At 30.5% G+C, this 13,903-nt stretch overlaps 1 long non-coding RNA gene across 1 annotated transcript in view; it reads left to right on the forward strand.

Moving 5' to 3' along the window:
* Positions 1-1,105: 1,105 nt before the first annotated feature.
* The window catches only part of LOC136795669 (uncharacterized), an 81,457-nt gene continuing 68,659 nt past the window's right edge, over positions 1,106-13,903 (forward strand). Inside the window, exon 1 of the long non-coding RNA XR_010843298.1 lies at positions 1,106-1,227. This is a non-coding gene — a long non-coding RNA (uncharacterized lncRNA). The remainder of the gene's footprint in view (positions 1,228-13,903) is intronic.

The raw sequence follows: 13,903 nt of genomic DNA on the forward strand, positions 1-13,903 counted from the left end.
ATATTATTTTATTATTTGTCAATCTTTTAGGATAGAAGTTTTCAATTAGCATGCTGTATACTTCAGTCTTAATGTTTATTGCTTTGTCAATTAAATTTTTTGATATGTTCTCTTTTTGGTAATATGGGTAGTCTATATAAATAGACTCAAAATATAAACATAAAAATCAGAGGAAATAAATGGGTTTAGAACAGTCAAGTCATAAAAAAATCACTAAGTTTAATTTAAAATACTAATAGACAAAGTGAGACATATAAATAGGGAGGTAACCAAACAGCACATTGGACATGAGATAAAGTTCAAAGAGGTAATAAGAAATAAAGAACAATGGTTGTGCTAAAGGGAGGAGAAGAATGCACCAATAAGGAATGATAATAAAGTGAATACAGAGGAAAGCAATTTTTTTTTCCAAGAAATGTTGATATGACATGATTTCCTTTGCGAAATTCAAATACTTGACTGATTATGAGGTGAATATAATTGTATGAATTAGAATACACATGGATGAGGATTGTTATTATAATGGATTATTGGTGTTTGTAGGTTATGGGACAATAGTCCCGAAACGTTATGCAACATTATGCTAATTTAAAATAAATTACATTCAAATTGGAAGTTTTTAATCTTGAAAAATGTTTTGTTGAAATTGACTTACCAAACTTCCTAAAAAGAAAATCCAGAATAAAAATAAAAATGTTACGAGATTTATTAATTTCTTATATGGATGGAAATATTCCAACAGTGAATATTTCAAACAATAAACTACATGTTATATTTTAATAAAACGACAAACATAATGAACATATTAAAATAAAATGGACTGTTTGATGCATACGTTTTAACAGCCAAAAATACAACATCAGAAACAGAATTAAATCGATTACTTAGCAAAACATCTTAAATAGTACACTACCTTTTTTAACATTGAATTTTCTTTAACCTAATTTTCAAAATTCCATATAAACCTTACCAACCAACAAAATTCTCTGCTTCAGCCCTTATCAGTACTACTTGTCCCTACAATGAACCCCGAAGGTTGAAATGGCAGTGGCTACGAGTTCTGTTGTAAAATTAATGTGATAATTGGAGTTATAGCGATGGCAGAATCTCCACTCGTGTTCTAAGTGCTTTAGCTTTAGTGCACTCAGCTCCCACTGGTTCAGTACCTGTGACGCAGTGAGAAGGCTGGGCAGATCTCATCTTTATCCGCCACGCGTGGGACATAAAGTAGGCTCTATAATACTATACATATTAGAGTATGGATGTAATTAGTATTTTTATTTTAAGTTGTAGGTATGAATGTATACATACCATTGTTGGTTTATTGAATGGAAACACTATAAAGTGATTCGACAACTGCGAGTTCAGACTATAAAAGTGCTGATAAATTACTTGATTCTGTTTCTTTTTATTTATTTATTAATAAATATAACAATCTGTCACTAACTAATAATAACAAAATAAAGATTTAATAAGTTTTAATTTAAATACATTTTTAATTGGTTATATACCTAAATCATGTAGCAAATTGTAATGTTTAACAATAAATAAAATACAAAACTACATTATGATAAGAAACAAAAATGTCTAACCCTAAACAATCGATTAAGGTTTCCCAGTTTTCTTCAGGAATGATCAACTTTTGAAATATCGATTTATATCAACTAAATACCAACAATTACTCAAATCTATAGTTCAATTATAAAGATTAAGATAAAAATAAAATTAAAACTTTACAATATAATAATAAAGGCGCATTACCCATCTAACTTGGTTCGCTAGTAATAAAACATTACAGATAGCCATGGTACAATAGCATATTCGGACTTCATAAATAAAATTTCATAAATCTTCGCAAACATACTATCAAACTTATACAGAGCATGACCTCGTGATACACTTACGAAACAACCAATAAAGGTTGAAAAGGAACTGGTTAAAGGATCTAGTGGAATTATATTTTTAAATTAGAACTTATACTGATGGAAGTTGTCCTCCCTCATATACGCAACATGCCAATTATATATGACATTCCGATATTGTTGCAGAATGTGATTGAAGGGTACGCGATCGGTGTGGATTAAAGGAATAAAAAAATTAAACAATTTTGAGCTCAAATTATTTCTATAGTAACATTAATAATTATAAAAAATAAATTAGGTAGGAGTGATTTAACTTGCTCCAAGAGACAGACAGGATATTAATTACAGGACATGTGCCTCAATGTTGTGAAGCACATGTTAAGGCGGGAGAAAAAAATTAAGAAGATAAAAAACGGTATTTAATAAAAATAATTTGAAAAAATAGACAATTGAGCGGCAACGAAGGCTAAGCGTTGAGGTAGTGGCTGGTTTAAAATCGTAATCGTGTCAGGGGCACTTAAAGTGTGTAGCTCTTGCAACATATCCCCCCCCTCTCCTACAAGAGTTCTAATTAGTATACCGTCTTCAGTTCTTTTTTTAAAACTGTAAACCAACTCATTAATGGGGCCACGCCAAGGCTACATCACATCTCACCAGCAATAGCCCTTAGCTTTGTCAATTGTATTCATGGGTAATTGGGTCTCGTGTAAGTTCTGGTACGACATATCGTGAAGTGAAAAGGTCTACATACCATTGTGATGGTAGCTTTGTTTTAGGAGCTTAATTAAACTATTTTCTTTGTAAAGTTTGATCAACTGGGTGTGAACTCCATACATCGATCCTATAGCATATTGGGAATCGAACCCGTTTCCAATTACATAGTAATAATTATGATATACAGAATAAAATTGATAATTATTCTAGCTGTGTGAGCATAAGTCATAAACAGTTAGGGGTAACTGCAGTAGACATAAGTAGTAGACATCTTTGACACAGAATATCCGCTCAATGACTTTTGAAGAAATAAAAATTTACTCGAAAATTGTTTTGACAGCTCAGATTGATTTAGTAGCTAATAACTGAAATAATAAAAAAATTAAAACCAAATAAAAATGGAATATTCAAATTTTTAAGGTTGAAAATTAAAGATTGTTTTGGCACACGAATGTGGGGCTTCTAATAAAGCCCTATTAGTAGAAAGGAGATAATAGTAGAGCTTACAGACTAAAAGAAATCTTATAAGGTATGTCAGAACAAATTCAGATTAAATTTTTAAAAATTTGATGTTTCGTCTTGCTCCACAGTATCTTTTAATAATACCCCACTCATTCCTGTTGAACAGATCCGTTACTTAGGACTAAATCTGGACAAAGTACTGACATGGAATCCTCATACAAGACTGAAAAGACAGGAAACTGCTCGTCGATTCCGACTATTACAACATTTGCAAGATAAACGGTTCAAACTTCCAATCCATTACTAAAGACTGATCTACATGACTATTATAAGGCCTATTTGGACATAGGGAGTTGAGCTATGGGGCTCCACTAAACCATCTAATTCCTCTCGAATCCAATCCTTACAGTCCAAAATCCTTCGTAAAATCCTTAATGCTCCTTACTTTGTCATAAATCAAATCATCCATCGGGACCTCAATGTCCCCTATGTTGCCGATTTGGCCAGAACCAGATACCAATCCTTCCATAATAAACTTCCCAACCACCCAAACCAACTCGTTTCTAACCTGGCTTCTCCTTCACTACCTAATAATCCTCCTAGACGTCTGAAAAGAAGATGGCGTCGAGATCTTCTCCTTTAGAAATGTTTTTGGAGTTCTATCAATGGGCAGATTCTCCACATGTTTTAATCATTTCATAGTATCACTTACAGCGAATTTACTTTATGTGTATATATGTATACAGTTATAAATATCAATAAATAAATTATTTAAAAAAAAAATTGATGTTGATAGGATATCGATATTTTAATGTTAAAGATAATAGTTTACTAATAAATATTCCGTACTATTCCTCTCAAGAAAAAAATGGAGATCACTTAAGTCCAAGTATGCAATTACGCCAATAGGATAAGTGCGTATATGGCTTTCATTACTCATCAGTTTAAGTTCAACCGCTCTAAGAACAAGATAATGAAAATTGTTCATCAAAAACTACACACCTATAATTTAATATTTGTTAAAATTTCCCTGCATTGCAAATTTTCTCATAACGTGGGTAATCCCTCCCAACACGTGAATTCATTACAAGAAACAGCTACTAATAAGCGTAAATATATTAATGGAATATGGTCTGCAGTTGGAAGCAACGAATGAAATCAACAACTAATACTTTATAGATTTAATTGGAAAGGACACAAAATTTATTAATTATGCAGTACTTAGGATACATTGGAATATTTAGGTATAAGTAAATTAGTAAAGAAAGGTGTCCTCGCCTAATGTTGTGACATACGGCAACAAAATGAAATTATAAGGATTATTTAGGACATAATGAAAATACATACATTATAGATTTTGTTAAACGATGGGGATTTCCAATAACTTTCTGAGAATGACGTTTCTAAAGATTATTAAGAAACCTTTGTTTACACTAATATGAAATATTTGTTGCAATATGCTCCCCCGTCTAGACAGTTATCTCTTTCAGGAGACCATAAACAATATGGCAACTCTTGGCCATCTTTAGATAAAAATCAGTAAACACCGATATCACAAGACATTCTCCGTTTTTTTAAACGGACCTTTGATGGAAGGTACATAAATACACAGATTTATAAATGTCGTGAGATTGAAAGAACGTCGAAACAAATTCGTTACATATCTCAATTTTCATTTTAATTACGAAAAAAAATTGTTCTTATTTTCTCAAGAATATTTTTAATCATTGCAATGTATTTTTAACTACTTTATTTGAAACTTTGATTAAATAAATGCGTTTATAAGAGTTGCTGCCAAGATGTAAGTAGCTTACTTACAAACGCCTAATACGCGTTTGTTATTGGCTAAAATTATATAGTTCTAAATAAGATAAAGTAAACTAAATGTTAAGTCCACTTGGAACCGATTTCAGGAAATCGAGAAAATCACCTTTTAGAACTGCTTAGAACTAAAATAATATAGTAAACACTTATTCAAAGGTTTAATACTCAAAGCTTAATGTGATCGCATGATCTGAACACTTTACTGTGACTGGCTCCACTGAACCAGGCCGAATTTGAAACTAACACTTGTCTGGCTAGCCGTTTTTTTCTTTTTATTTTACAAAATCCGTTTGTCAGAACACATTTATAACACACTTTTTGTAATTTTTAAGAAAGAACTTTAACACTGTAAAGACCATAAACATTGATAGAAACCATATCGGTCTCATTTTGATAAAACGAAAATTGACCTAGCCGTGTTTGTAACTGAGTAACTCATATAAACAAAGAATACGTTCTCTGCCCATATTAATTTTTTTTTTATTTTGATTTAATTTTTGCTGAACTACGACAGTGGCATGTAATCTATTCTTTGAGGGTGCTGTTAATTTTTTAACCTTCTCTATTTCTTCATCAACACATCTAGCTATAGACTTTCGAAAGGGACGGATTCTGATAGAAAATCAGATTTTAAAACATTTTATATTGGTTAGATTTTGTATCCAACCTCTACTGAAAGCGTAAATCGTCAAACACTGCAAAAAAATCTCTGAAGACAATTTTTACAGAATACAAACGAAATGGTGGAAATGGAACAAAACTATAGAAATAATCGTTTTAAAATTCAATTTCATGTAAGAATCCGACTTATAATCAAGGTATTAATTTATTGAGGCATCATAATTGTAGTAGAAATTTTAATTTACTCGACATTTTGTAAATAAATCGTTAAAATTGTTTTAGTGGTTTTGGCGATGGACGACTTCAGGTCACGTTGGATGAAATAAGTTCCCAATAATAAACTTTTAAAATTTCATTCATCCGTAAAGAAAATTATATCCCCATTAATAAATTATTTTATCCCATCCGATTGGAGATTCCAGAAATTCTCTCGAACGGCAAACGTTAGAAAGTGTTCAATAATATTAGAAGATGCCACAGTCTAGCTAGTCATGTTATGACCCATTGTATATCAAAGAAAAGTTGCAAACATTTTTAAAATTACGGGGCAAACAAGTTACTGGAACTACCTGAATACAGAAATGTGTCCCAGCTTGCCTTGAATAGAGGTAAAAAAAGTTTTGGATTTATTTTGAAATGGATGTGTTCCAAATGAACGGGTGTTTACAGGGTATTTCTCTACTGTGAAAAATTCCACCCTTCCAAAGGTTGAAGCTTATCACATATTAACCAGAGCCTACGGTACAATCTATAGAATTCGTCGTATACAAAATAAAGTAATCTTTTTTATTTGTTGGCTGTGCTACTATTAAAGAGCAAAGCAGCGATGTATACTTTTTTTACTTTCTTCTGTTGTAATCCAATAAATTCGTCGATCGTTCAGATACGTTCGATATAAATACTATATTATATATAAATGACCAGAAAAATGTGGACAGGAAAAAAAAATTCAGATTCGATTTCAAAAACCCTCAAATAGGATATTTAATATAAATAAAAAATAGACATTTTTGGGCTTGATTTTTGGGAGAATATTTTCTTTCTGCTGATGAAATTTCCTTTCAAGCAACATTAATATATTATGGATGTCGATCTGAAGTGCCCCCACCCCTTATTACACTAATATTTTGAACAACGGACTTGTTCTGCAGCAGTTATTCAGTTTATTAAAAGGCTCTAATTGAGGAGCTCTTAGCAACTATGTACGATGGGCTAAAGAGCTCAGTTGGTGAACACGTGAAGGGTCAAAGTAGTACCACAGTTTGTTACAAGTTGGAGATTATTGTTTTGTTTATTAAACATAAATACCAAATTGTTGTTTTGAATTACCGACTTTCATGACCTTGAATTTTTTAAAGTATATAACTTATTTATTTTTACAAGTTTTATTATTAATTTAATTGCACACAGGCTTCGACAGACGGATATTTTTTTCCATTGTCTGTGTGTTCTTGATTATGTAAATGGATCCATTTTTATAAATAAACAAATTTTATATACAATTTTAATATAGTACTATTACTTTAATCAAACTTTCTTTTAGAAGTTGACTTTTTTGGTTATATTAGTGTTTGATATTTCGTAGACGAAAAACCTAACATCATGATTTGGCATTCTTTAAAGGGTTCATTTAATTTATTCTTTTAATTATTTACAACTTTAAAAAAATTTCTTATTGTAGCATTTAAAATCATCTTGAGTAATCGCAAACAAATTCTGGCTGGCAGACAGAAATTCAATACAATCCGACTCTGAATGCGAACTGTTATACAGTTCTACCTTATTCGGTTCTGAAGCTGTAGAGTCCCTTCTAGGAGATAATGCTTCCCAACCCGCAATTCACGTCTGTTTGTTTAGCCGATTTATCTCGTTTTGTAGAACGTACTATAGGCTAATCTCGTTATTTCCAGAATTGACCCCTTGAACCAAAATGGGCCGTACTACGATGTACTATACTTCACTATTCATCGCACTAAATTCTCTTGCCTGCATTCATTTTTTTTCAGTGGTGACTCAGAATATTACAAATTACAATTTTTCCCTTTAACGTTTTCGGTTATATTTATAAAACGGAATGTATGACAAAGATAATTGTAATACATAATCAAATATAGGATTAGTCAAGTAAACAAGGATATATACAGAGTGTATATCAGAGTAGAATAAGGATTAAAATGGGAATTTTTATATCAGCAATGAATTAATGAATAAGGAAATTTGTACTGAGCTAAAATCTATTATTAATAACAAATTCATTTTACATTTTTAATATATTTTAGTCAATGTTGAAAACAATAACTGTAGTGTACTTTTAATGAATGCTATAAGGTGTGCTAAGTTATTTGAGGATTAAGCTAATTAATACTGTTATTTACATTATTTTATTATATTCACATCAGGAATGGCGTCAGCTATAAGGACCTATAATAAAACTGGGTCACTTAAGTTACGTATAGTACGTATATAAGTACAGATACGCTGCATTTTAGAGATAGATTCAATTGCCCTATAATGGGATTAGCTGAAAACCAGAGTGATTTTCATTTCAGATCATTTTCTAAACCTGACAACAATGTATATACAAATTAAAATTGAGATAAAAATTATAATGAAAAGCCGGGAATCATACCTCGTTAATCCTGAACTTTAAATAGCTTAATCCAACTAAAACATGCAAATTCGTTCCAATTCTTGTAAATAAGTACATGAAACTATGCTACAAATATTTGAGCAATTTTGAATAACTCCGTGGGGATTTGTATTTATTTTACACGTACAGGTATGTGAGACAGAACTGGAATTACATATCATGAATTTATAAAAAGCTGTACGTGATTGAATAAAAAGAAGTTCATTTTCGGTTTTACTACACCAAAAAAACAAAAAACAAAGATCAACCAAAATAATTTTAGTGAATATCATAATACAATTTCAAAAAACTTAGAACTTAGTTATACTTCATAAATATAAGTTTCGTTCAACCTCTTCGGAAAAAGTGAAAAAGGTTTCCTTTAAATCAAGTAAATATATATAAATATCTTCTATTCCAAAAATGTTCATACTGAGAGAAATCTAAAGGCCAAGTGGAGCGAAATTTTCAACAATACTACAACGTATAGACGAAGAATTTAGATTCTAAAGAATTTAAAAATCAAAGACATTAATGTTTCATTTTATATTGACAGGAAAATAATATTTGCTCTTCTGACGTACTGCGGAGTAGCCTTCTTGCGACATGTGGTGTAAGCTTTGTTGACGTAGTCATGTAAATACGTATTTCCTGTTTTCATACATCAAAAATAATCAACTAATATTAATAATATAAGGATAAAGTTTTAAAAAAATAATAAAAAGCTAGTACATGGAAGTATTTTTCTGAACATACAACCGAAATAAAAAATCTTTTCTGATATCGCGCCTAATTAATGTAATATAAATTGAATAAATGTAGAAACTTATGAAATTTTATTTTACTTTTATTATCTGTACATAAATGTACTTAATCAGTTCCCTTCTCCACAGTTTTTCACTGATTTCGTTGTTTTGATATACATTCATCAAAAACTTCAAATTCGAATTGTGAAAATTACTCTTGAAAGGTTCTCCATTCCATTTTAGCAAACAACAGCATATAGAAAGTGTTCATCGAAGACATTAATGTTTCATTTCATTTTAATGGAAGACCTATTAGCATTATGGGAAATTTTTTTTTCAAGGAAAAGATAAATGAGCTATCACATATTAAAGTCGAAATTCTCATTCCTTTGTCGTTATGTTTTTAAAATGTCAACGGAGTTAAAAGTATGACAATGAAATGGAATTTTCTATTAAAACTTAGGAACAAATAACCACCCTCGTAAAACCTTTATAATCGGAGATCCTAGGCTTGAGAGAGGGAAAAAGCGTAATGTTATTATTATATTATGTATATAAAATTTACAACAGTATTTCTTGTTCTTTTTTAGATTACTATTAGTTCATTATTTTTTAAATATGAAATTCTTTGGTTTGAGAGAAAAGATAAATTATTATTATAATGAAAAGTAACTTTCTTTCTGAGGAAACGTTTACAATCCTTTGTGTCAATTATTTAATGTTTAATTAATAACGAGAGTGAGTTAAATTTGGTGACATTGTGCTAGGGTACATACAAAAAAATGATTTTGGTAAAAAACCTGTCAAATCAGTAACATAGTAAGTAATGATGTTCTAACATTTTAAAAAAATCGCCTAATAATAATGTGGTTCATCAATAAACCAAAATTAATATGCTCAATTTATTTAATTAATATGCTCGAGACATGCTTTTTTACGATTCTATAAACAAACCATAGGGGTATTCATGACTATGTTAAAGCGTGTTAAATGGAAAAACTCGTGTTAAATCGAAAAAAATTGCCTTCTTTTGCCGTGGTAAAACGAAATAACATTTAACATGGCTGAGAGTCTGTTACTTGGTCAGTTAAATCGAGAATGACGTCACACAATAGACCAGTTGAGATCGCCGCCATATTAGTTGTTGTGACTTTCAATACAGTTGTCAATTAGCTCATCTTCATTCTCTTCTTCACAAGTTTGAAGATCAATAAGACACTCATAAGCTAAACTTTCACACAAATTCCACTTTTCACTCACTCTAGGCATGTTTTAATTAATTACTTAAATCAAAACTGAAGTAAACAATAACATGAGGGTCTGGAAGGAAGGTTATAAACATAAAGGCTTATACAACAAGTTGCTGAGAAAATCCGCTAGGGACTCTTATGCATTTAACGTTTAACATGACTTCAAATAGGGCTGCTCACAATCCTATAGTTATAACATTTAACATGGTAAAACATATAACATTTAACACAACATCATGAATACCCCTCATATACATCAATGTCCTTTAAGATTCATCGAACTCAGTCTTGTAATTAGAGAAAAATAGAGAGGAAGGTAACGACAGTAAATTAACTTTTCATCAACATTCCAAAATATCACTTTTTATATTTATTTTACAGATGACCATTATTTCCTCAAACCTATTTCTAATATAAAAATTAGAAAGGGTTTTAATTAAAAATTAAGAATCGGAAACATTTATAATTAGTGTATAAAGGACAGGTAGTAGGGAATGACATTTGAAGGGCAAATTCTTAGTGACAATAGTCTCTAAAGGCCACCAAATTCCCTAAATAAAGCTAGGGGCCTACACTAATAGCATAAGGAAAACCAGTAATAGATAACAACCATAATTATCGCAGAATATTCCTTATTTTCTTGAAATGAAGGGAACCGAAATTTGATAAATAAAAGTGTATTAATGAACTCCAAATTTATTACTACTGATATAAAAAATTGCTTCGTAGGTATCCGAAACCATTATTATAACGTCATACCTAGGTTTATTTCATATTTCACTAGGTTCATTAGGTCAACTTTAGAAAACGTTTCTTAGAAAATATGTATCAATTAAAGTAAAAAAGAAATTTATATAAGTTAATTTGCAAGGTTATTTTTTAATATGCGGGAATCTTACACGATAGCAATTATCTTTGCTCATATTGTTTACCGCAGTATGGTTTTGTTTTCAATGTTTCTTTCTGAAATGAAATGTAATTAATAGAGACCGGATTTTTATGCAATAAAATACCAAAAATGTGCAAAAGTAAAGTGTGTAATAAAAATACAAATGAGAATTAATTTATACAAAAAAAAATTAAAATCCTATAAATTTTTCCATAATAAAAATTTCAGGAATCTAATTGTAAAAAGTGATTTTACATTACTATTGTAAAGGCTGGAATTCTATTTTTTAAAACTACTTTTACTATTTTAAGCTTTTGTTTAATAATATAAAGCAAACGATTATGATGTTTGCCTATGGATACTTACTGAGCTTCAATCTTGGAAACATTCTCAGTAACATTACATCCAAGTTTTAGGAAAACAATGCAAGGCACTACATATAAAGGAGTATGTAAAAATACTCTTCTATGCGAAATTCCCTTTTTAATGTCCACAATAATTTCACAATTATGTTCTTCCGCTTAGCTCTTCAATTTTGTATTTATCGACGAAAATACAATCAATAAAAAAAACTAACAAGTAATAATTCAATGCAAAAAAGCTGTTAATGACAGTTCATTCATTATTCTTGAATTTCAATATGGCTTTCTGTATATTCATTCTACTTCTCATTAACTGGCAAGACTCGGGATTTATAATAAACAGATTTGAAATGAAGAAACATACTCTGGTAACGTTCTTGGACTTCCAACAAGCTTTCAATAAGGCATCGAGGTCTCCATACATGCTACAGAAAGTACGATATTCTGAGCGCATTCCTCAACGACCGTACATTTTCTGTCAAAATAAATAACACAATTTCTACCCTCAGATAAATCCTTGCCGGTACTTCACAAGGTTCAGTCCTTACTCCCATTCTGTTTATCTTTTATCTTCACAATAAAAGCACACATACCACCATAGCTATGTTCGCTGATGTTACTGCAGGTTTTTCTCAAAATAATGGTATAATAATAGCAAGAAATACTTTGCAGAGTCACCTTAATGAGCTTTAACAGTACTTTACTAAACGGATGATTAGTCTCAATAATTATAAATGTACTTCAAATGATTTTAATCTCAGACGCCCATCAGACCAACCTGAACTAATGCTCGAAGGTAAACATTGCAATCTTGCCAGTGAATCAGTAAGATACAGTGGAATTCACCTCGATCGCTCCCTTACCTGGAATTATCATATAAACATTAAATTAACCCAAACCTACGCAAGGTGAGCTATGCTACATCCTATCGTAAATAGAAAATCAAAACAACCGTTAATTAAAACCAGAAACAACTATTCTTATTTTTAAAACCATACTCAGGCAACTACTGATGTATAGCTGTGAAGTCTGGGGGGCAGCATCCCTTACGAAAAGGATACAAATACAATCGTTTCAAAATAAGGTCCTTAGAATCGCAGAGGGTGTATCTTGTTTTGTAAGACGAAGCCAATTGCATCGGGGACTACAAATAGAATCAATAGGAAACTTTATGAAAAACAGTTCATTAAATTCCACTTCCAGTTAAAGTAACTTACAACTCGGAAAATCCAACCTCATCTAGAAGACATCAGCCCAGGCTGCTGCAGGACATTCTGTTATAATTTCTATACTCATCTATTCTATTATTGATAATACTAATATTTTATTTATTTTTTCTCTTTGCCTTTTTCTCAAATTAACTTTTTGTTTTCTTTTTCATCCTATTAGAAGTCAATTATTTATTTCATTAAATCTATAAATGTTATTGGAGAAGTTTGTCGGGAGGTGCGGTCAGCAAAAACAACATGAATAAACAAAACCATATCTATTTATTTTATGCCAACGTTTCGACCTGAGTTTCAGGTCTTCATCAGGGGTTATGGCGTAGAAGGTAGGCCTGCAACAGCAGTTACAGGCCTACCTTCTGTAAATGTTATTGTTTTTGTTATTCACTTTTCTTTCTCTCTTCTTTATTTATTAAGAATAATTATTTTTATCTATTAATTTAATTATATAGCGTTGTAAATAGTTAGGGATATCTTTTGCAGGGGTGTATTTTGCAAATGTCGACTATACCACTATAATCAATTACAAAAAAAAAAAAAAATCTTACTGTTATATTAAACATGTAAGGGCCACGAGACCGATCTGGTATTAAATAAGGCATTCATATCTTAAAAGACCTAGGGCCAGTACTAGTTTGAGGAAAACCCCATGGCTTATATGTAACATAAATCGCAAAGGAACAGACAATCCAAATGTGAAGGCTAGGTACCGTAACGGTTATAAATTTTTTTCAATACATTTCACTATAACAGTTACTGCATCATTTTTATTTTTACAATTGATGGATAACTGTTATGAAGGAAGTTTTATTCATAAAATTTGATCCATAATTGTTTTAAAATAGTTATTTCAGAAGATTACTCTTTAAAAAATAAAACAATAATCGAAATTGAAAAGTTTGGAATATAAAAATTTCGATAAAAAGCTTACTAAAGTAAAAGTTAATTTGTAACTGAAACAGGTTTAGGATAAAAAATATTTGTCATTTTTGGTCTCCAGCTAAGACTGTCAAAACAACACAGCTGTCGACATTGGATATTGGAATAGGTGGAATTAAACAGATAGCAATATAGTATGATGTTAATCACCTTCCAAATATAAAAAAAGGTATTTTTAGTTTTAAAAAATTGAAAAATTCTAAAATTACGACTGAAAAAAAATTTATGGTTAAAATACCAGGGCATTCAAAAAGTCCTGTCGTTTTTCGTTTGTTTTTTGTTTATTTTGATTCTAGAGTGTTTGCTAATTAATTCCGTTCAATACAACTTTTATCCATGTAAACACAAATGTTTATACTTTATGAATAGGAGGCTAAGG

Source organism: Halyomorpha halys, unplaced genomic scaffold, assembly GCF_000696795.3.
Source record: "Halyomorpha halys isolate HHAL.00 unplaced genomic scaffold, Hhal_1.1 Scaffold52.1, whole genome shotgun sequence".
Lineage (NCBI taxonomy): Eukaryota > Metazoa > Arthropoda > Insecta > Hemiptera > Pentatomidae > Halyomorpha > Halyomorpha halys.